Source organism: Apium graveolens, chromosome 4, assembly GCF_009905375.1.
Source record: "Apium graveolens cultivar Ventura chromosome 4, ASM990537v1, whole genome shotgun sequence".
NCBI lineage: Eukaryota > Viridiplantae > Streptophyta > Magnoliopsida > Apiales > Apiaceae > Apium > Apium graveolens.
The window spans coordinates 49,773,091-49,799,118 of record NC_133650.1 but is presented as its reverse complement, the minus strand read 5'-3'; positions in this window follow the sequence as shown (position 1 = coordinate 49,799,118).

Genomic DNA, 26,028 nt, shown 5'->3' with positions numbered 1-26,028 from the left:
TGAGGAAATGTCAAGACAGTTATTTCTTCAGGAAAATCCAGGAATGGACTTGGAAAGTTTAAAGGAAGAAGAAGCTAGACTTAAATCAGAGAAAGTCACATCTAAATCTGAAGCTTCTGGTAAAAAGCCACTTCCAAAACTTAAAGGCATTGTGATCAAAGAAAGGACACATACTGAAGCAACATTGGCTAGATCACAACCACAGATAGATCCAAGATCCAAGGGTAAAGAAAAGGTTGGTGAACCTATCAAGGTTTATGTACCTCTTGAGGATGAAGAAATTACTGATGAAAAGGATGATCTTGCTCTGACTTCAAGAAAAGTTCTTAAAACAACCTCTGACATGGCTCAAGTTGTTCAGAGTCAAGAAATTGTAAGTTCTGATATTCAGAAGAAGCAAGTAACCTCTGACATAGCTCAAGTTAACTTGATATCAGAAGATAGATCAAAGACACTCCTACCAGGATTCACTAAAGCAAAACAGACTCAACCTTTGAAGACTACTGCAAGTGGTTTTGAAGCTAGAGTAGTTACTGGAAAGGAAGCAAGAGATAAAACTGGATTGGGAAGTGCTGATGAAAGAAGAGTACACAACACTACCAATGATCCAACTTCCTTGAGTGTACCAGGTATTGGAGCAACTCCTGAGAGATTGAATCAACTGGAATCTGTACAGATGGTTTACCATACCTACTTGAAAGAATACATCATGTTGTATTTCATGACGGATGGTAGGGTTTATCATATAAGACAAAATGTCATTCCATTGAAGTATTTTGAAGAATTGGAGCATGTACTTTTCTTACTTCAAGTGGATGACAGAATAACAGGGACTGCTGCAAACTACTTAAAAGAACAGATTCAGAGACAGAAAAGGCTTTATTTTGTTAAGTCTGACAGCACATATGTTCCAAAGTACAGAGATCACAATGGTGATATTGTTGATATGAAGCCAAATACTGCACAGATCAGAACATATCTTGGTATTAAGGGACTTGAATTCAATCCGGAGTCTGACAAAGCCTATGTCATAAGACTAGATCAGGAGTTGAGAAAAGCAAAGATCAATGATCTCAGAGCTGCAATCTTTCAAACTGGTGACGATACTGCAGAGCTTAAAGATGCCAAAAGGAGAATGATTGATGAACTCAGATATGCTGAGAAATGTTTGGTGAAGAACTATCTCAGAACAACTCCTGACATCAGAGAGATCAGATGATGAAGCCAAGTCAAAGATCTACAACTGCTTAAATTCTGATATTTGTACAGACTGAAGTTGTTATCAGAAGTTGAATATTGGTAAAGCTTTAAGGAGTGTAAGTTGTAGTTATCTAGTCTAATTCTCATGCATTTGTACTTAATGTTTTTGACATCATCAAATATCTGTTAAACTTGTATATTATGCTAATTTACAAGTTGGGGGAGATTGTTAGATATATTTGATAATGTCATGGCTAATATAATTTATGTTTAGATTTCAGATCTTACTTAACAGGACAAATCAGTACTTAACTGTTGATCAGTACTTATACTGAAAGTCAGGACTTAAGGATATCAGTACTTATATTATCAGGAGATAATCATCAGAAGTTAGATATCAGAACTTAAGTACTGAAGGATGATCAGAGAAGGACAGTAGCTGATTAAAGGAAAAAAGATCGAGATAAACATAAGAAGAGATATGCATGAAGAAGGAATTCCGTGAAGAATGGAATACTTGGAAGAAAAGATATCTGATTGATATATTTTAGGAAGCAGAATTATATTCCATATCAATTAGCGATTATCTTGTAACTGTGTAGTATATAAACACAGACATAGGGTTTACACTATAAGTGTATCATATAGTCGAGAAGTTTATTCATTGTAACCCTAGCAGCTCTCGTGATATTTGTTCATCACTGAGAGGTAACAGTTCCATACTGTAACAGAGTTTATTGTTTCAATAAAGTTTGTTTTCTGTTACTTAATATATTAAAGTTTGATTTGATTGCATTATACACTGTATTCACCCCCTCTACAATGTGTGTGTGACCTAACATTCTTCTTTGCAATAGACATGACATTCACTGGACCAAATAGATCAACATGTAGTAGATGATAAGGCTCAAGAATTGATGATTCAGTCTTGCTCTTGAATGAAGATTTTCTTTGTTTGGCCTTCTGACATGAATCACAAAGACCATCAGGAGCAAATACTGACTTTGGCAATCCTCTCACAAGATCTTTCTTGACCAGTTCATTTATATTGTTGAAATTTAAATGAGAGAGTTTCTTGTGCCAATTCCAGCTTTCTTCAATTGATGCTCTACTCATCAGACAGATTGCAGAACCATCAGTACTTGTTGAAAGCTTAGCTTCATAAATGTTACCACGCCTGTATCCTTTCAGAACAACTTTGCCTTTAGATTTACTCACAATTTCACAGTGTTCTTCAAAGAAATCAACATGATAACCTCTGTCACAGATTTGACTTATACTCAGCAGATTCTGTTTAAGTCCTGAGACCAGAGCTACTTCTTTAATTATGACATTTCCGAGATTGATATTGTCATATCCCAATGTTTTTCCAATGTTGCCATCTCCATAGGAAACACTTGGGCCAGCTTTCTCCACAAAGTCTGATAGCAGGGCCTTATTTCCAGTCATATGTCCTGAACATCCACTGTCCAGAACTATAATATTTTTCCTGTTACCCTGCAATCACAAAGACCACTAATTATTAGTTTTAAGGACCCAGACTTGCTTGGATCCTTTGGCCTTATTAAGTTTGTTAACATTTGCAGCAGATTTAACATCAGAGTTTATGTTAACATTTTTCTTATCAGAACTTACACTATCAGACTTTGAATCAGAATTTACACTAGAAGGAACAATGGAAACTTTCTTCAAAGAAGGTTTTATTTGATAATAATCATAGTACAAACTATGATATTCCTTACAAGTATAAATGGAATGCCATAAACTACCACAATGAAAACAAGGATTTTGTGGTTTGTATCTAACAGACTGACTCTTAACTCCTGATTTGGAAGGTAAGGAGTTAATATTTTTATTCTTCCTGCAAAAAGAAGCCAGATGGTTAGAACTTCCACAGTTATGACATGTTTTCCTAGGAGCATCAGGAACAGGTTTATAATCATTGCTTTTATTCACACCTTCCTTTCCATTCCTATTTTTCCTAGGTGATTTTACCTTGTTTGCATTCTTAACATCTTTCAGCTTATGCTTAAGCTGCTTCTTTGTCATTAAGCCTATGTTCACTTCAGCTGTCTTTTCCTGTTTTAGTTTGTCAGAAGTTAATTCCTCTTTAACTTCTGATTTCTCATTTTCAAACTTTACACTTACAAACTTAACAGGTTTTAACTTTGGCTTTTGCTTAACAACAGGCTTAATTTCTTCAGTTCCTTTATCATTCTTATCTTCTCCATAACCTAAGCCCTCTTTCCAGTTTCCACTACTTAGCAAATTTTGAGTTATTTTGCCAGAGTTAGTCCAAGTCCTGATAATATCTCTTTCCTTTTCTAACTCAGTTTTTAGAGATTCATTCATTTTTAGCACTTCATCCCTAACATAAAAAACATCATCTCTATCCTTCTGAGTTTGATGGAACATGTCTAACTCTTTTTCTAAGAAATCATTTCTTTTCTTAAAAGCTAGATTTTCAGAAGTTAATCTTTCACATGTTAAAGTTTGATCTCTATAACTAACAAACATGGTTTTAAGATATCTTCTCAACTCATTAATATTATCAATATGAAAAGCATAAGTAGTCTGAGGTACCTTTGTTTCAGCAGCTTCAGAACTGCTCTCAGCACTTTCTTTATCAGCATTTGCCATCAATGCATAGTTCTCCTCACTTTCAGAGTCTGAGGTGTCTGTCCAGCTTTTCTGCTTTGTGACAAGAGCCTTGCCTTTGTCACCCTTTGTCTTCTTGCAATCAGGAGATATGTGGCCTTTCTCGCCACAATTATAGCATTTAACATTGTATAATCTCCTCTATCAGACTTTCCTTCTCTGCCTTCAGATCTTCTGAAATTCTTCTTATCAGAACTTATGCCTTTCCTGGAAAACTTTTTTCCCTTCCTGAACTTCCTGTATGTAATCTTTGTGATTCCTTTCACCATAAGAGCACACAGCTTCATCATCTCCTCATCAGCATCAGTCTCAGGTAAGTTTTCAGAATCTGAGTCATCATCACTTTCAGAACTTGATGACTCAGTTTCAGACTTTATGAAAACAGCTTTACCCTTGTCTTTCCTTAAGGAAGCTGCTTTGGGGGATTCTTCTTCATCCTTAAGAGCAACTGTCCTTGACTTTCCTCCTTTCCTCTTGCTTCTTTGTTCCATCTCAAGTTCATGAGTCTTGAGCATTCCATAGATTTCATCAAGAGTTGTTTCATCAAGATTGTAGTTGTCTCTTATTGTCGTTGCCTTCAAATCCCAGCATTCAGGAAGAGCTAACAGGAATTTAAGGTTTGAATCTTCAAGATCATACTATTTATTAACCAATGAGAAATCATTCAAAAGTTTGACAAATCTATCATATAAATCATTCAATGACTCATTAGTCTTTGAGTCAAAATGTTCATACTCTTGAGTGAGTATTGTCTTCCTGTTCTTCTTAATTGTGTCAGTTCCCTGACACCTTGTTTCCAGAGCATCCCATATCTCCTTAGCAGTCTTGCAGTTGATTACCCTGTTTGACATTACATTATCAATGGCACTATGCAGTAAGTCTCGTACCTTAGCATCCTTAGCAATTGATGCTATATCTTCAGCAGTATAATCACTCTTCTCCTTTGGTACGGTCTTTGCTGCTTCACCTGCAACTGCAACAGCGAGCTTGGTTGGTTTGTGAGGCCCTTCCTTGATTCTATCAAGGTATTCTGGATCTGTTGCTTCCAGGAACATGGTCATCCTTACCTTCCATATGGGATATTCAGATGGTCTCAGTATGGGAACTCTGATAGTCTCATACCGACTTTGAATTTGTGTCTTTGGAGGTTCTTCAGTTTTGGTAGGCTTAGTTGGAGTTTCTGTGTTAGACATGATTGTGTTTGGATCTTTAACTGTATGTGTGTTAACAGATTAGCTCTGATACCACTTGTTAGGTCACACACACTGTAGAGGGGGGTGAATACAGTGTATAATACAATCAAATCGAACTTTAATATATTAAGTAACAGAAAACAAACTTTATTGAAATAATAAACTCTGTTACAGTATGGAATTGTTACCTCTCAGTGATGAACAGATATCACGAGGGCTGCTAGGGTTACAATAATTAATCTTCTCGAATATGATAACACTTATAGTGTAAACCCTATGTCTGTGTTTATATACTACACAGTTACAAGATAATCGCTAATTGATATGGAATATAATTCTGCTTCCTAAAATATATCAATCAGATATCTTTTCTTCCAAGTATTCCATTCTTCACGGAACTCCTTCTTCATGCATATCTCTTCTTATGTTTATCTCGATCTTCTTTCCTTTAATCAGCTACTGTCCTTATCTGAACGTCCTTCAGCACTTAAGTTCTGATATCTAACTTCTGATGATTATCTCCTGATAATATAAGTACTGATATCCTTAAGTCCTGACTTCCAGTATAAGTACTAATTAATGGTTAAGTACTGACTTGTCCTGTTAAGTAAGATCTGAAATCTAAACATAAATTATATTAGCCATGACATTATCAAATATATCTAACATAAACAATTTAGTAATCATCACACACTGCTCAAGCATAGGGGAGTGAAAAAATGTGGTATCACTAATACACATCCTATATTATTTTTTAATTACTTATTCTTCTATTTTTTTTATTTTGACATTATTAGTGTCAAGTTTAAATAAAACATATCTTATAAATTTTTCAGAATTTAATTTTTTTAAGGGGAACTAATGAATATGTTTTCTATCCGGGTGATTATACTATCGATGTGCGTATTTTTATACCTATATCACTTTCATCATCCTCAAATGCAAGTTACGCGTGATCGGTTATATTGTTCCATTTCTTACTGTGTTAGACACAATATTCATGAAGCAAGTTTTCTAAACTCTAAATTATATTCTCTGTGATTACAATTCACAGAGATTATTATGGATATACAAACTCCCAGTTAATTAATCAATAAAAATAGTACATATCCGTTTAAAAGTTGAAAATATTATGCAACTCTACCATAATCAACTTCGTTTAACTGTACTATATATTCAAATGTTTGGGCTCTCAACCTATACTCAAACATCAGAAGAACATAATAGAGATACACATTCTTGATTTTCTCAAATATACATTGAAGTTCCATATTAATTTATTAAGTTTCTCCTCTTCTTGCATTCAGATATGAACGACCATCAGCATTTTTCCGCTTTCGATGCTACTCAAGTAGCTTGGACATTGAAGGTTCGAGCGACAAGAATGTGGATATCAAGGAATAACCGTGGGGAGGCAGTCAGGCACAATCTTATTCTGTTGGATTGTGAGGCGTTATTTAATTATATCAGTTACATTCGAACCATTGTTCACATCTATTGGCGCATACTCTGCATATTAACATCCTAATTTTATTCCTGATGATAAGAAATCCTGATTTCTTCTGCAACAGGATATGAATCAGGATCATGATATGTTCCTGGATTTTTCCTTCATTAGGATATGAATCAGTATCAGGATATGAATCAGGGTTTGTTAGCATCAGGATTAAAATCAGGATGTTATTACAATCTTAACTTTCAATTAGATTCTCTATGACTACAATTCACAGAGAATATTATGGCTACACAAACTCTCAGTCAATTAATCAATGAAAATAGTGTATATCTGTTTAAAAGTTAAAAAGATTATGCAACTCTACCATATTCAATTTCGTTTAACTATACTATATATTCAAATGTCTGGGCTCTCAACCTATACTCAAACATCAAAAGAAGGTAATAGAGTTACATATTTTTGATTTCCTCAAATATATATTGAAGTTCCATAGTAATTTGTTAAGTTTCTCCTTTTCTTGCATTCAGATATGGACGACCATCAGTATTTGTCCGCTCTTGATGTTACTCAAGTAGCTTGGACATTGAAGGTTCGAGTGACAAGAATGTGGATATTAAGTAATGACCGTGGGGAGGTAGTCAGGCACAATCTTATTCAGTTTGACTGTAAGGTGTGATTTAATTGTATCAGTTGCATTCGTACCATTTCTCACATCTATTGGAGCATACTCTGCATATTAACATCCTGATTCTAATCTTGATGCTGAGAAATCCTGATTTCTTATGGAACAGGATATGAATCAGGGTTTTTCCGTATCAAGATTAGAATCAAGATGTGATTACAATCTTAAATCTCAATTATATTCTTCATGATTACAATTCACATAGAATCTTGTGGCAAATCCAGCATCAGGAATAGAATCAGCATGTGAATACGTATAGTATATTGTTTCATATCTATGTTTTTTGCTAACTTTTTTAAAAATTATTTCTGTTATGGATAAAAAACTAAGGTTATTATTTGCTGTATTTATTACTAAGATTCGGGAGCTCAAGGCCTTTAATGGCTGCTCTCGTGCTTCGTGGCTCGATCTGCCTTTACGAGATGCCTACGTATCTCTGTGAATTAGAGAATCAAGCCAAAAAACGTAGTTCTGATCTGTGGGGTAAGGCCCCTTATATAGATGTTGGGAGTCCTTGAATTGGACTTGGTATAGGAGACTTGATGGGCAAGTCTCATAATTAGAATGGACTTTGGAGTCCTAGATAGTAGGAAACTGATTCCTTATCCTTTTAGGTCCCCTTGAGGCTAATCTATAAGGATTTATATCCTTATCGGGACTCTTCTCAATAACTGATTTTTCCCTTATTAATTAATTACGAAATTAATTAATAATCAGGGTTTTTGGGCCTTTTTTATTCCACCAGGCCTGATCTGGTCCATCAGGCTTAACCTTTCTGGTCTGAATATCATACATCTTCTTATTGGGCCTAGCAGCCCATTAATTATAAAATCAGGACTTATTTATCCCTATCATTTGCCCCCCAACTTTTGGGAAACATTGATTAGGTTTCGCAGAAGTTAAATCTATTCGTTACCTTATAGGGTTTCGTTTTTGCGTAAAGTGTGGAGCGACCTACACATTTACAATGAATCTTCCTTTTATTCAGAAATTTTCCAGGAATTTTTCCCTAATTTTCTGGGATTTTCCCTAATTTTCTGGGATTTATCCTTAATTTCTGGATTTTTCCCTAATTTTCTGGGATTTATCCTTAATTTCTGGATTTTTCCCTTAATTTCTGGGATTTTTCCTTAATTTCTGGATTTTCCCCTTAATTTCAGGATTTTTCCCTTAATTTTCTGGGATTTATCCTTAATTTCTGGATTTTTCCCTTAATTTCTGGGATTTATCCTTATTTTTCTGGATTTATTCCTTATTCCTGAAAATATTAGTATTTTTCAGAAATTATTTAAGGAATTTCCTTGTTTTTCTGTAATTTTCCAGGAATTTTTCCTTCCCTTTTTCTTCCCTTTTTTTCTTCTTTTTTTTTAATACAAATTTTGACCAGGAATCCTGTTCGACCAGGATCCTGGTCGAATTATCCATCACTTTACCCTAGTCGACAGCCTTTCGAGCAGGAGCATTTCGAGCAGAAGTCCTGGTCGAATTTCGTCCAGGATTTCTCCTACCCCCTTTTTCTTTTTCGAGCAGGGAATTTTCGGTCAGAATTTTGGGTCAGAATTCCTTGTTTTGACCGAATTAGCCACCTTTTGTTGCCCAGGTCGACGTAAATTCGGGCAGGGTCCATTCGATCAGGATTTTACTTTGCTTCCTGGTCGACAGGGTCAAAAAACGTTCTGGCATTCTGGTTGAATGAAACAGTTATTTCCCCTTTTCGACCAGGAATTTCTGGTCAGGATCCTTCTCTTGACCGAAATAGCCCCTTTTTCAGCCTTGGTCGAAGGAAAATCGACCTCAATGCAATCGACTAGGATCTTAGTGCAGGTTCTGATCGAATTGGGTCAGGCCCCCCCCCTTTTTTTTCTTAAACACCATTAGGGCCTCAAACAGGGTTTTTTTTTTGAACTGGCCTTTTTTCTAAGCCCAAATTCCAAATTCTTTTGGGTTTTTCTGGATTCTTCCAGATTCTTCCAAAACCCAAGTTTTTCTTTTTTGATTTTTGCTAGAATTCTCATGAATTTTCCAGGAATTTCTTGGATAATTCCAGAATCTTCCAGCTTTTGGGCCCAAATGGGCTTTTTAAGGCCCATTACCCACTTTTTCTTCCTATATATAGGTGGGGGGAGTGTGCATTTTCTTCACACTTTTCACTCTTCACTCTTCCCTCTTATCTCAAAATTTCTAACCTTCTCCTCTCTCAAATCCCCTCCTTTAGCTTTCTAGGCCTTTTCTAGCTTTTCTAAATGGCTGATAAGAGTTCCGAGAGGGCGGCCAAGATAGCCTCGGCTTCAAAATGAGGTAAGGATATCGAGACCCGTTCTTCGTATATGTCTTTAATCGATATGATTAACACTAGGGGGGATGAATATCCCTCCACTGCACATCTCGATTCTTTTAATCATTGTAATACTTGGCACAACATAGATTTCAATAAACTAAATGCTCGTTATAACGTCCTTCCTCCTTTTAGATTAGTTCCAGTCTCTGGTGGTGACCGTACTTGCCACTGGAGACCCGACACTCTCTTCATTTACACAGATGCCCTTAATGCTGGGCTTAGGTTTCCTTTTCACCCTTTTATTCCTCATCTTTTGGCTGATTTACAAATCAACCCGTGTCAGCTTCCTCCAAACGCCTGGAGGAACATTCTATGTTTTATGGTTTGTTGTCTTAGGGAGGGCTTTCCTCTTTCTGTAGCTGTTTTTAGGAAGGTATTTCAGTGTTATAATAGTTCTTCCAGTATCTGTGGCTGGGTCTATGTCAAGCAAAGGCCCAAAAGTAAACATATCTTTAACAGCGCCTCTATTCCTGATAATAATCAAAATTGGAGGAATAGTTTCATTGGTTTACGTTGGGAGAATGGTGACTGGGGCACACTTTTTCGATCTTCCTTCGGGAAGGTCAGTGATGGTAGCCTCAAATCCATTCACTTAACTCCTGAAGAAACTATTATTTATAATGGGCTTACTCAGGATGATGGCACCACCACCAGCTGGACTCTCTTAGAGGAGTTTTCCCTGATTCATGTGGGACTATCCTCTGTTTCTCAACAGGGTATTTTTCTTCCCTTCTCAATTTTACTTCATTTCATGCATTATTAACATCACTTATTTTGTCCATTGCTTTGTTTCAGCTGCTAAGGAGATTAACGAGGACAATGTTCCTTTGGTTGAGGAGACAACTAGGATGAAGAAAGCTCGGCTTGCAGGCCTAGACACCCGGGGAAAGGCCACGGAGCCTATCTTTTTGAAGAAGCACAAAGAGCCTATAGGGGAGGCTTCAACTGAAGGAGCTGGAGGCCATGGTGCTCCTATCACTGCTGCTGCCCCTACTGCTGCTGCCACAGGCGCCTTTCAGCCTCTCTGGGGATTCCGTCGAGGGGACACCGTAGTTGGTTCCACGAAACATGCTTGGGATTGGTCCTACCATAGCGTGACTCCCAAGGACTTTACTGATGTGGTGGCCACCCCTGATCTTGAGAGGATTAAGCTCATGGGAGCTCAGTCTCTGGCTTCGGTATGCCTTCTCTTTTTTGAACTTATCTTTCGTTCTTGTAGCATTTTCTTGCCTTATACTTTGTTAATTGCTTTGTTTCAGTCTAACGCCTACTTTCAAGGCGCTGTGAGGCAAGCCGAATCATGGAAGCGGGCTTCTGATAAGGCCGATAATGCCCTCAGGAGGCAACAGAAGAAGTATGCTACCCTGGAGAAGAAGCTCAAACGCAAGGAGGAAGAACTCGGAGAGTCTAACGCCGAGCTGGTGGTACTTCGGGCGGAGAAGGATAAAGCTATAGACAACTATCTGGACTCGGAGGAGTTTGCCCAATCCATGAGGATTAGGGATGATTCAGTCTTTCCCGGGTTTTTTAGGACTGGTTGGGACACGGCCCTTGAGACCGTGAACGAGGCTTGTCCTGATATTAACCCGGCGGACTATATCTGCCCTGATGACGAGGCTTTGCTACAGAGGTTTCGTACCCGAGTAGTTATCTCAGACCATGTTCCTCAGGATCCACTCCTTCCTCCTCCCGAGTCTTCTTCCAGACCTGCTGAGGACGACAGCTCTTCCTCCTCCTCCGAGACGACAGAGACATCCAGCGAGAGTGGAGAGGACGATGATATGGATGCCGAGGGCACCTCAGCTCCTTAGAGCTTTTTCAGCCCTGCGTGGCTTGTCTTATTTTCGAGACTTTTTTTTATCAAATTTCTTGTAATATTTATCTGATCTTATTTTATCACCTTTTATGCTTGCATCCATGCATTTGGTTTTTATTCGTTAGGCCACAAACATACTTTGAAGAATTCATGAATTTCATAAAATTGTCTGGGATTCGTCCCTTACACAAGTCTTAATAAACTTCGTAATAAAACTAAAACATATAAATCCTAAGCAAGCAAAGCTTCAAGGTGCTTTTCAACCTACTCGCCATCCTGACGAGTGAGAATCGTATCCGGTTGCCCTATACATGGTAAACCTTCAGGTTTTGTGCATGCCAAGTTCTCGGGACTTCAAAACCATCCATAGTCTCTAGCTTGTAGGTTCCTCTACCTTGAACACTCTTGACTCTGTACGGTCCTTCCCAATTCGGGGCAAGCTTCCCTTTTTATCCTACACTAGATGCTTCTATCTTCCTCAAGACTAGATCGCCTTGTTTAAAAAACCTTTCTTTGACCCTTAGGTTATAGTAGAATGAAGCCTTTTTCTGATATTCTACTATCTTTGCATGTGCCCTATCTCGCACTTCATCGATCAGATCCAGGGCTAACCTTTGCCCTTCCTCATTTTCTTCTGCATTGAAAGCCTGAATCCTTGGAGAGGAATGTGATATCTCTACTGGAACTACTGCTTCTGCCCCATATGCCAACATGAAGGGAGTTGCTCCTGTCGTGACTCTACAGGTAGTCCTGTAGGCCCATAATATTGGAAGTATCTCATCTACCCAATTATTTCTTGACTTCTCGATCCTCTTCTTTAGTCCATCCAGGATTATCCGATTTGCTACCTCTGCTTGCCCATTGGCTTGCGGGTGAGCCACAGAGGTGATTCGTAACTCAATTTCATTTTCTTCACAATACTTCTTGAATTCCTCATTGTTAAATTGTGTTCCATTGTCAGTGACGAGGATACGGGGAATTCCATATCGGCACATAATGTTTTCCCACAGGAATTGTGCAACCTGCTTAGTAGTGATTTTGGCCAAGGGTTTGGCTTCGATCCACTTGGTGAAATAATCAATGGCTACAATCAGAAATTTCCTTTGTGCCGTGGCCATAGGAAAAGGCCCTAGAATATCCATCCCCCATATGGCAAAGGGAATAGGCGAGTTGATAGAGGTCAGCATCTCGGGGGGTTGTCTAACAACTGGTGCATGCTGACAGCGATCACACTTCTTCACATATTCTTTGGCATCAGCCATCATTTCTGGCTAATAGAAGCCTAAACGAGTTATCTTATGAGCCAAGGCCCTGCCCCCCAAGTGTTGTCCACAAATACCTTCATGCACTTCTTCAAGAGCCAAGCGTGCCTCATCGGGCCTGAGACACCTCAAGTAGGGAACCACGAAAGATCTTTTGTAAAGAATCCCATCTATCAAAGAGTACCTTAGTGCCCGAACAGTTAACTTCCGTGCTTCAGTTGCATCACTTGGTAACCAACCGGTCTGAATGTGAGCCTTGATGGGATCAATCCATGACGTCCCCAAGCCTATGGGAGCCACTAGCTTAACATCTATGCTTCGTGTCTTCAAAACACGGAAGTACACACTTCCTGAACTTTCTTCAATCTCAGACGAAGCGAACTTTGATAGCGCATCTTCCTTAACATTTTATTCCCTTGGAATGTGTTCAACATGACATTCATTAAATTGGGTCATCACAGCCCTTACTAGGCGGACATACTTAGCCATCGTATCATCCCTTGCCTCAAATTCTCCCTTTACCTAGGATATGATCAGCTTCGAGTCTCCACGGACCTTTAAGTTTTTAACTCTAAGTGTCCCAGCTAGACCAAGGCCAGCTATCAGGGCTTCATTCTCTGCCTCATTGTTTGTGGTTGGAAAATCTAGCTTCATAGCATACCTAATTAAGAACCCATCAGGGCTTTGCAAAACCAACCCTGCTCCACTGGAATTTGTTTTTGATGCTCCATCAAAATAGAGAACCCAATATTCTTCCTCCTTGTCCCCATTGTCGACTCCCTTGTCTTGAGGTATGGTATCTTCCTGCCCCCCGACTTCTTGGTTGGGTATGGTACATTCCACCACGAAGTCAGCTAGTGCCTGGGCTTTTATGGCCGTACGTGGCTTATACTTGAGATCGAACTCTCCCAACTCTATTGCCCACTTAATCAGTCTCCCACTTGCCTTGGGACTGTGAATGATGTTTCTCAGTGACTGATTTGTTAGCACTTCAATCTGGTGAGCTTGAAAATAAGGACGCAGCTTTCTTGAAGCCATTACCAAGGCTAAAGCGAATTTCTCAATAGTTGAATAATTCAACTCTGCACCATGCAAGATTTTGCTGACATAGTATACGGGTTTCTGGACTTTCAGTTTCTCCTTAACCAACACCGCGCTCAAGGCGCTCTCTGAAACAGCCAAGTACAAGAATAAAACTTCACTCAGAACTGGCTTGGCCAACAACGGGGCCTGGCCCATATACTTCTTTAACTCTTCAAATGCCTTCTGATTTTCCTCACTCCATACAAAGTCTTTTATTGTTTTTTAATGACTTGAAGAATGACAAGCACTTGTCTCCTGACTTGGAGATGAATCGTCCTAGCGCCGCAACCCTTCCTGTGAGCTTCTGAACATCCTTGACAGTTTTTGGTGGTTCCATATCCAGGATTGCCTTTATTTTATCGGGGTTGGCCTCAATTCCCCTTTTTGAGACCATCAATCCCAAGAATTTTCCAGATCCTACTCTGAAAGCACACTTCGTTGGATTCAACATCATCTTGTGGTACCTTAGGACCTCAAAAGCTTCCCTCAAATGGGTTATATGACCATTCTTTACTAGACTCTTGACTAGCATGTCATCAACATAGACTTCCATAGTCTTCCCAATAAGATCCTTAAAAATTTTATTCACCAACCTCTGATAGGTGGCTCCTGCATTCTTGAGACCAAACGCCATAACAAGATAACAATAAACACCAAAGTCAGTGATAAATGATACCTTTGGAATGTCATCTTTATGCATTTTGATCTGATTGTATCCGCTAAATCCATCCATGAAACTCAGCATCTCATGTCCAGCAGTGGCATCAATCAAAGTATCAATTCTAGGCAGCGGGAAACAGTCTTTGGGGCATGCATCATTCAAATCAGTGAAGTCTATACACATCCTCCACTTTCCATTACCCTTCTTCACCATTACAGGGTTTGCTAACCACTCCGGAAATTGAATCTCCTCAATGAAACCAGCCTCTAAGAGCTTTTCTACTTCCTGTTTTATAGCCTCTTGTCTTTCCGGGGAAAAATTTCTTTTCTTTTGTTTCACTGTCTTCCGGCTTGGATCCACGTTTAGCTTGTGAGTAATTAACTCCGGGTCTATGCCTGGCATATCAGCTGCTGACCATGCAAACACATCACTATTTTCTTGCAAAAATTTCACTAACTTCCCTCTAAGAGGCTCCTCTAATGTGGCTCCAATGAAAGTCATCCTCTCAGGATTCTCGGGGTCTAAAGGAACCGAAACCAATTCTTCTGCTGGCCTTCCTCTATTCTCATCATTTTCTCGAATATCCATATCTTCAATAGGAAGAACCTGCCCCCCGACTCCATCTACCCTCAAAGAGGCCACATAACAGCTTTTAGCCATTTTTTGATCTCCTCTCTCTTCTCCAATCCCGTTTCGGGTGGGAAACTTCATGACTGAATGGTAGGAAGAGGGGACTGCCTTGAAGGCATGTATCCCTGTTCTCCCCATGATAGCATTATAAGTTGAACTAGCCTTTACTACCACAAAATCCAGCATCTGCGTTGCTTGCCTTGGTTCCGTACCTATGGTGGTCGGCAATTTGATTATCCCTTCCACAGGACATTCTACTCCAGCAAATCCATATATCGGCATGTCGGTTGGTGTCAACTGGGAGTCGTTATACCCCATTCTTAGAAAGGTGTCGTGGAGCAAGATATCCACAGAAGCACCATTATCCACAAGGACCCTCTTAACCGGGCTATTTCCTATTATCGGTGTTATGACCAGCGGGTCGTCATGGGGAAACTTCACGCCCTCTAGGTCAGAATCATTAAAAGCCAATGTTACTTCTATTCTGGCCCTCTTCGGGGGTTCTCCAACAGTATGCATAACCTCCCTAGTATATGCCTTTCTGGAATTTTTGGACAATCCAGCAGCAGTTGGACCTCCAAAGATCGTGTTTATCACAGGCCCTCGAGGGCGTCGCGGTCCTCCAAAAATTGAATTTATAACCGGCCCTCTAGGTTGGGGATTCCGCCCCTGATCGTCTTGGTCCCTCCTACGATCTTCAAAGTTCTTCCTTCCATTATTATTTCTATCCTCTCCATCTCCAGTATACTTGTTCAATCTTCCTTTTCGAATCAAAAACTCAATTTCATCTTTCAATTGCCTACACTCATCGGTGTCATGGCCAACATCCTTGTGAAACCTGCAATACTTGCTCTTATCTAGCTTGGCGGGATCAGCCTTCAAAGGCTTAGGCCAGCGAATATCTCTATCTTTCTCAATCTCCATCAAAATCTGACTTCTAGGAGCACTCAGCTTAGCGTATTCAGTGAACTTTTGCCCAGGTCCTCCCTTCTTGGGGGTTGAATCAGGGTTTTGTTCGGTTCTAGGATATTTGTCCTTAGCGATATACTCCAGATCAGTTTTTCGCTTCTTGCCTCCAGTGGGCTCATTACTTACTACGGTCTTCCTCATGCTTTCTTCAACCTTGATATACTTCCCTGCCCTCTCTTGGAGTTGCAACATGTTTTCAGGGGGTCGTTTGGCCAAAGACATCTTGAAAAACTCATCCCTAGTTCCTTGTTGCAGTGCTATCATGGCTACCTTATCATCAAGGTCTGGGACTTTTAAAGCCTCCTTTGTAAAACGATTCAGGTAATCTCTCAAGGATTCCTTAGCTCCCTGCACAAGACTCATAAGAGATGCTGAACTTTTCTCATGGACTCTTCCACTGATGAATTGCTTAATAAAAGCCTAACTTAATTCTCTGAATGATCCAATAGAATTTGGGGGCAGGTGACTGTACCATCTTTGAGCCATACCCGACAGGGTTTGAGGGAAGGCCCGACACTTTATAGCATCATTCACGGGTTGCAGCAGCAGTGCATTAGAGAATGTCCTAACATGGTTAGCGGGGTCTCCCGTGCCATTATAGGCTTTGATAGTGGGCATCTTAAATTTCCTTGAGATATGGGCATTCATTATCTCTTCTGTGAAGGGTGGAGTTGGATCATCAGGATCTCCAAGGGGAAGGAGATTGCTTGGATCAGTTCTTGGGACAGCAGCCCTTCTTCTTACCGGACCATCCAGGTCTATGACAGGAGGAGGATTTCTCCCCCTAGGAGGTATCTGGGGTCTGGTGGCCTGGTGAGCCTCCAAATCACGCCTCAGCCTTTTGATTTCAGCCTCATGAGCCCTGATCCTTTCCTGCACTTCTTGGGGATTCGCCCCTGGGGTGCTTTGGGGGTGTTGCCTTCCATCGGCCATTGGCTCTTTTCCAGGACGCCTCCTTCTCGGGGCCACTTCATCATCCGAAGATTCGGAGTCTCTCTCAGTGTAAGGACCAGAAAATTCCCGATCCTCAAGAATAGGACCCAATCCTCGTATATAGGGGGGTGACTGCCCTCGTGCTTCGCCTCGCCCAGCATATCCGCTTCCTCCAACCTCAGGGCGAAGGGGCATCCCATAAGGGGGGTTAGTAGTAACAACAGTTGAATATTCATACCCGACGGGTCGAGAATTCACAGGTATATGTACTTGTTGAACTTGAGGATTCGTACCTTGAATAATCGAGGGAGTTGTCCCTTGTGGCTGAGGTTGAGTTCCCCCTATCTGGGCATCCCCCTCAGTAGATGCATAAGTAGAATGGGGCGGAACCTCCACGGTTGACGAAATCACCTGAGTTGTCCCTGATGGTGTTCCTTCCTCCAGAGCTCCAATTGTTCTCCGTGTTCTCGCCATGGTTGTTGTTGTGTTTTCCCATAGACGGCGCCAAATGTTATGGATAAAAAACTAAGGTTATTATTTGCTGTATTTATTACTAAGATTCGGGAGCTCAAGGCCTTTAATGGCTGCTCTCGTGCTTCGTGGCTCGATCTGTCTTTACGAGATGCCTACGTATCTCTGTGAATTAGAGAATCAAGCCAAAAAATGTAGTTCTGATCTGTGGGGTGAGGCCCCTTATATAGATGTTGGGAGTTCTTGAATTGGACTTGGTATAGGAGACTTGATGGGCAAGTCTCATAATTAGAATGGACTTTGGAGTCCTAGATAGTAGGAAACCGATTCCTTATCTTTTTAGGTCCCCTTGAGGCTAATCTATAAGGATTTATATCCTTATCGGGACTCTTCTCAATAACTGATTTTTCCCTTATTAATTAATTACGAAATTAATTAATAATCAGGGTTTTTGGGCCTTTTTTATTCCACCAGGCCTGATCTGGTCCATCAGACTTAACCTTTCTGGTCTGAATATCATACATCTTCTTATTGGGCCTAGCAGCCCATTAATTATAAAATCAGGACTTATTTATCCCTATCAATTTCCAGAACACACATATGCTTGCAATCGTGCCATTAGCTATTTAGAATCAATTTGTGATTTCCATGACATCTACAGTTCAAGAGGCTTCCAGCAAATCTTTTAGAAAACTGGAGAATCATTTTACAAATTATAGAGCATTGATATGGATCTGTGTTGATAAAAGAAATATTTTAATTATATAATGTTTAAACTACGAGGTGTCGCAGTAATATTAAAATACTTTTGAATAAAAAATTTCCTTTAGCAGAATAATGACTTTTGTTTTAATGCACTAATTTATATGTTTTGTATATGTATTCAGGTAAAATATTGTGATTTTCAATTCAACAGTATTAAAATAACTTATATTAGTATTTATATCTTTTAATTTTTAAAAATTTTAACTGTGAGGTGTCTCCGTAAGACGACACCGAGTAATATTGCACTATTTTTTCTTATATTTAAGTGATATGTATAGAAATACAGTTAGAGAGTAATTGACAAAAACTGATTTCGAATTCACATGTGTAAGCAATATATGTAGAAATGTAACAGTGTAGTTTTCAATTCAACTTTTTTAAAATAACTTATATTGAGTACTTTCATTTTTTAATTTTCCAAATTTTAAACTACGAGGTGTCGCCGTAAGGCGATGCCGAGTAATATAGAACTATTTTTTTTATATTTAAGTTATATATATATAGAAATACAGTTAGAGAGTAATTGACAGAAATTAATTTCAAATTCATATGTTTAAGCAATATATATATATATATATATATAGAAATGTAACATTGCAATTTTCAATTCAATGGTTTTAAAATTACTTACATTAAGTATTTATATTTTTTCAATTTCTCAAATTTTAAACTGTGAGGGGTCGCCGTAGGGCGACGCCGAGTAATATTGAACTAATTTTTTATATTTGAGATTTATATACAGAAATACAGTTAGAGGAGTAATTGACAAAAAATGATTTCGATTTCATATGTTTAAGAAATATATGTAGAAAACATATATGTGAAAAAATATTGATTAACTTAAAAAACTTAAACAATATTTATAAACTGAAAAAACCGTGTAAACAATATTTATTGACTGAAAAGGTGAACGATACAAAATGAAACATAAATAAAATATTGACACCTATCTAAATTGAATTAATTATAAATTCATAAAAAAATATATAAATGAAATTTTATAATTTAAAATATTTTTAAAATATATTAAAGTTTAATGGCCCACTCTTTATTTCAGCTGCTCTTCGTCAAGTGAAGGGCTTCTCATCAAAATGGTGGCAATTGATGAAAACCTCGACATGGTTCTATAACTGCTGGCTTAGCCAGCAACATGAGGATGATGATTTTTTGTATATAATGAAGATGACTTAGAAGACATTGTCGACATACTGCCTGATGCCATTGATCTTGGCATTGCGAAAGAAATTTTTAACATGAAAACACAGTTTGAGCACTTTATATAATTATCTGAAGCAGAAGCAGGAAATAAGAAGTTATCTTCGTCTACTTTGAAGGAAACTCCTGGAAGCGGTATGTTCCTAAGTGACTTAATATGCCTTGACATAAATTCTGCTAGCCACAAGACTATCTGGGTCCATTAATGATTGAGTATTATTCTTTTATACACGTGCTTTCTAATCTGAAGAGTGCATTGCATATATATACAGTACAATTTATTTAGCATAGAGGTATTTGTAAGTGGTAAGTCTTGAATGTATCAATTTGACAAATAAATTGGTGTCTTCTAATACTAAAGTTCCACATTAATTGGTTAAGTTTCATTTGCACAAACCATGACATGAAGTTGATTTAAAATAGATGCTTAAGTCTTAGCCTGTCAAATTCTTTAAAGGAACAAAGTCTCAGCTCCACATTGCAATCAACAAAGTATTGGGAGAATCCAACCAAGTCTGTGAGCCCGAAAATCCTGTCATCGTCACATCCAACATCCGCGTTGAATGTTGGCTTCTTAAGATTGGCTCCCTCGATTCATATTTGATATGATAATTTGATGTCATAAGATGTATGTACTATTTCAATTATTGTATATTCATAAATGAGATTGGGTGTTACAAAAAGTTATGACAGTATAAAATTTAACCAATTTTTTTTAAGTTAATTATAATCATATAAATATATACATTAGATTCAAAAAACAAATTATTACATTTATAATCGGGTTGACAGTATAAAGGAACTTTTTCGTATATAAATATATTTTTCGTTATTTTTTATAAATATGTTTACATTTAGTAGAAAACATATATACATAAATTTACATTTATTATGTTGTCTTAGTGTCTTAAATATATTTTTCTAACATATGTGAAAAAGTATATTCGCGTAAATATTTTTCATTAAAAGAGTAATGTTGTGTTAATGTTCAACTGAAAAGTTAAATAAACATTTCTCTTTATATTAGTTAATATATTTTAAAAAATTTAAATTTATTTAGGATGCGTAGCGCGGGCAAAAATCCCTAGTTATTTTAAAACTCTACTGTTATTTATTAAATAAATAAAGCTCATTACAATCATTTTTTGAACAGATTTAAGGTTTCAGCTTATGTTGCAGACTCTACGACCGTCATTGAAGTTATATTTTTCGATAGTGGGATTAATAAATTGACATCTAAAACTGTGAAAAATGTAATTAAATTAATGTACGTATAATACGATAATATAAATATATATAAATAATGTTCGTGTTAAATTTAAATAACTCAATTATCATGTCATATAATATTTTTTTTGTTTTAAGAGGAAAAATGTTCCTAGTCATGCTCAAGAAGTCAAAGACTTAACACTTCCACTTTTATTGGATAATAAAAATTATCAAGTTCATACATATTTATTATATTCTATTATTTTTTATTATACATGCACACTCACGTATCTCTTTAAATTACATTATACTTAATTTAAATTACATTATACTGAATGATTTACTTAAAATTTTATAATTTTAATAATAAAAATGATTGAATTTGTTTCCGGGTGCATAGCTGTTAGGGTTTATACTGAAATATTCGTTTGAAGTATATACTTTAATAATAAATTATTTGAGAATCTTGAATGCATAATTTCACATAGTCTGTATATTATATATTGTAGACAATCTCGTATCAAATGGGATAGCAGAAGATTAGATTGTCAAACTCCTTATATAATATAATAAAGGTTCACAGTCTAAGTGGTATTAGACAAACCACTGGAACGGATGAAGTATTATTTAGAAATAGTTTATCTTGACTATTGAATAATACTTGTATACTTTGTGTATATTGAATGGGATTAAAATAGTAGAATAATTGTTTCTTTTATTCTGACAATAAAGAAGAACTAAGATTCTACGATATTATTATTGCTTAGGTTCTTAATCCGGATGTAGTAATTGACACTTGTATTTAATGTACATGCCTTGATTAATACATTAAGTAATTTATTTTAAATTAAAAATTTATGTATTGGGCAATGGCATTATATACAGAGTGGGATATTAACTATAAAAGGAAACCGTGTCCGAAAAATATATTCGGGTGATGATGTCCTCTTGAAAGCTCATAAAGATAAGTATGCTTTAGTCCTGCAGGCAGATTTGTTCTTGCATAATTATAAGGTTGAGTGGATGATCAAGGATAAAAGATATTGATTAAATTAATTGTCAGAAATTAATTTAATTAATGGACATGCGATATCTTAAACATGGGGAATTTATAAGCAATTAATATGGGAGCCGAATTAAATAATTAATTTACGGAATTAGGAAAGGTAGTGCAAATATTAATTCTTTAGTGGATTGAATTAATATATAATGACATTGGGCTTGGCTCAGAATGTAATTAGAAGGCCTGACCTAATGGTCCATGATCCCTAATGTAGCCTATAAATATTCTCATTCTCCTAAAGCTAGGGTTAACACACAAAAAATGAAATCACATCCTAGGGTTTGAGAGAGGCAGCCGTTTTTCTCAAGGAGTCAGCTAGGGTTTTGGAATTTCGGAGCTTTGGGAGAGGTACACCTTGGGAGATCGAAGCCCACACTTCGTCCAAGGTGAATCAGGGAATACAGTAGAAGACGTGGATTTGAATCACTTGCGCCGTAGCGATTAAGGTTAATGTTTTATTCATACTCTTTTAAATTAATATCATAAAACACAGGGCCAAGATTCGATAGATCCAACAATTGGTATCAGAGCCTATTTCTAGGTTATGCGTTTTATGATATGTTGTCCTTGTCATGATTATATATGCATGTATATAGTGGTATGCTTGTATTGATTTTGTGATGCAGGTTATTATTCACTATTATGGCCATGTTTTGATTATGTGTTTGGATCCCACGTGGTTTAATCGTGGTTATTTTGTTTTGATTGGATTCCACGTGGTTTATCGTGGTTTTGTTGTAAATCACGAGGGTTGATAGTGATAGTTTTATTTTTTTCCTATTCTGATCTTGTAATCTTGTAAATCAATTTGTAATTGTTTTAGATTATGATATGATGTAATAGAATAGGCTGGTTCATCTGTATTATTTTGTATGTAATTGTTTGATCAACGAAGCTGCAAGAAACAGAGATTTTCCGCTGCTGCATTCTATTTTCGGGGTGCTTCGCTGTTTTGGCTGCAGATTTTGCATACGATGTCCAATTTGGGCGTACGATACCTTTTTAGAAATGGAAGAACGAGATGATTAGGGAACATGCTGTCTAAAGACCATTGACCCATTATTTCAAGGCGTTTTGAGGCTGTTAAGGCCTCCAACCGGGCTCTCGAAAATTTCCAGAATTTTTCGAAGGATAAATTCGAAGCTATTTTCTGGGGCCATAATAGTGGATGTGTTTTATTATGTTTTACGTAATTTATGCTTCTCTTGATTATTGCTACTATGTGTTTCTTGTCTGTGTTGTTATGCCATGTGATACTAACCCTTAGCATGCTAGAATGACATGGACATAGGGATGTTTTTATTAATGCTTTAATCATGATAGTATGCTGCTATGTTATGTGTTCTTTGTGTTGTTATAATACATGCGGACTTCAAAGAAATAACATAGGACGATGCATCTAGATTAAAATCCTCAAAGTAAATACTAAGTGGGAGAGGGAATTAATATGAAATTAAATCCTATGGTCTCCATTATTGTTTGTATGTAATTTAACATAAAGACGAATATAAATTATATATACGTCACCCATCGTGGCATGTAATTTATGGTGTCTATAATGTTATAGAAATTACTAGAACAAACTTCTTAAATTAATAAGTTTTAAAAGGAATAAATAAAAATTTTCTTTATTTCTAATATGGGGCGATTTTGTCAAAAACGGGTTCATCGAACTTGTAAGGCTGTGGGTATTAAGTGAGACCGATGTGAATTCTCCACTACCTGGAAATCAAAACATTGATGAATATTGAATTGAAGTATTCTAGTCAAGGAAAAATTACGAATATTGGAAGGTATACACGCCACCCATCGTGGCGTACCAAGTTCTATAGATTTCGAATAATTTAAGATTTGATGATGGTATACACTTAGCTATGAAAAATAATATAGACCACCCTAACGTGGCATATTGTTTAGTAATAGGACCAAAATAACATTTAAACAAATTTAGGTGGTATACATGTCACACATCGTGGCATACCAGAAACTAATGGTGTTTAAATGTTAGTGCATTTAATTTTAATAATTGTTAGAGGAATCAATAGGTCTTAATATTTAATGCACCCTTATTTATGTGTAATGTGATGTTTTTTTCATGCATGATTCTCGGGATAAAATGGGCTTTAATCCACTATTCACCATACTTAAGGATAACAAACTTACCGGACCTAACTATATTGAATGGAAACGAAATTTGGACAATGTGTTGACTGCTGAAGAGTACAAGTTTTGCACTTATGAACCCAAGCATGATCAGCCTGCTGCTGATGCTCCTGAAGATGAAGTATTATAAGCGGTGGATTAAGGCTGATGAGATGTCGCGATGTTACATTCTGGCAGCAATGTCGGGTGTTTTGCAACATCATCATCAGTCTATGGCCACTGTTTCAGATATGCTCTTTAATCTCAAGGAACTTTTTGGAGATCAGAATAGGGCTGCTAGGCAAGTAGCCATGAAGGTTTTAATGAACACTCAGATGGCTGAAGAACACCTGTAAGGGATCATGTTCTCAAGATGATGTCACATCTGAATGAGATAGAGATCCTTGGTGCTGAACTTGACGGGGAAACCCAGATTGACATTATCCTTATAACTTGTCCAAGAGTTTTGAGTAGTTCCGCTTGAATTATAACATAAACAAGAGGCAGTATAGTCTCGCGGAACTGCTGACAGAACTTCAGGCAGCTGAAAGATTATTTTGGCAGAGTGTTCAAGTGAATGTGGCTGAGAAAGGTTCTTCCTCTAAGCCGAAAGGTATTAAGAAGAAGAAAAAGGCTCAGGCACAGAAAGCTGTGAAGGCAGTGGGAGTTCAAGGTGGTGTGAAAAAGCCTAAGGGAAAGTGCTTCAGGTGCAAACAGTCAGGTCACTGGAAATAGGATTGTCCTCTTCCTAAGAAGACAAACAATACTGGTATGTCTCTTTCTCTAGTTACAGAAACATTTATAGCGGCTATATCTACGAGCACTTGGTGTGTAGATACATGAGCCAATGATCATGTTTGTAATTCTATGCAGGGGCTCCAGCTATCCAGAATGCTTAGAGATGGTGAGATATACGTGTTCATGGGAGATGCTACAAAAGTAGCAGTAGTTGCAATAGGAGTTATTCATTTATCTTTTGGTTCTGATAGGATTTTGGTTTTGAACAATTGTCTTTATGTACCTTCTTTTAAAAGGAATTTAATTTCGGTTTCTAAACTTGATTTGGATGGTTATAATGTTTGTTTGGATCATAATATTTCTATTATAATGAATAAACGAATTATATGTTCTGGTACATTGCAAGACAATTTGTATATAATTAATCCTAGTCAACCTACACTGCAACTGCAATATAGGGAATTGAACAACACATCTTCTACCTCTACTAAAAGAAAGGAACCTTCTAGTTTGAACCAAACATATCTTTGGCACTTGAGATTAGGTCATATTAACTTGAGGAGGATTCAAAGACTGGTACTAGACGGGCCTTTAAGCTCATTGGCAGTGGAGCCATTTCCAGTTTGTGAATCCTGCTTGGAAGGAAAAACGACTAATAGGCTTTTCAAGGCAAAGGGGAATAAAGCCAAAGAAGTGTTAGAATTGGTTCACTCTAATTTATGTAGACCCATGAATATCCAAGCAAGAGGTGGTTATGAGTATTTCGTCACTTTTATTGATGATTATTCTAGATATGGGTACGTTTATTTGTTATGTCGTAAGTCTGAGTGCTTTGATAAGTTCAAAAAGTATAAAGCTAAAACGGAGAAGCGACTTAATAAAAGTATCAAGTCACTACGATCATATCGTGGTGGCGAATACTTGCTTGGAGAATTTAGGGAATATTTATCAGAAAATGGGATAGAATCCTAGTTAACTGCACCAGGCACACCCTAGAAGAATGATGTAGCAGAGAGAAGGAACCAGACTCTTTTAGAGAGTGTTAGATCGATGATGAGTTATTCGGATTTACCCAAGTCATTTTGGGGACATGCCTTAGAGACAACAACTTATCTTCTGAACTTAGTACCTTCTAAGTCGGTTCCTAAAACCCCCTTAGAATTGTGGACCGGGGACAAACCGAGTCTAAGACATATTCGGATATGGGATTGTCCAGCACATGTGCTGAACAAGAACGCGACTAAGTTAGAATCTCGTACAGAAGTAAAGTTGTTTGTAGGCTACCCCATGGGAATGAAAGGTTATTTATTTTATAGTCCGAAGAATCGGGATGTCATTGTTAGCAACAATGCAAGATTCTTAGAGGAGGACTATATAATGAATCACAAACCCATGAGTAGTGTCATTTTAGAGGAACTAGTGGGAGGGACAAATAATACCCATGAAGCTATAGTACAAGTAGAACAACCACAACAAAATGTACAACATGTCACTAATACCACACCAGTGCCTCGTCGTAGTGGGAGGGTTGTTCAACAGCCTGA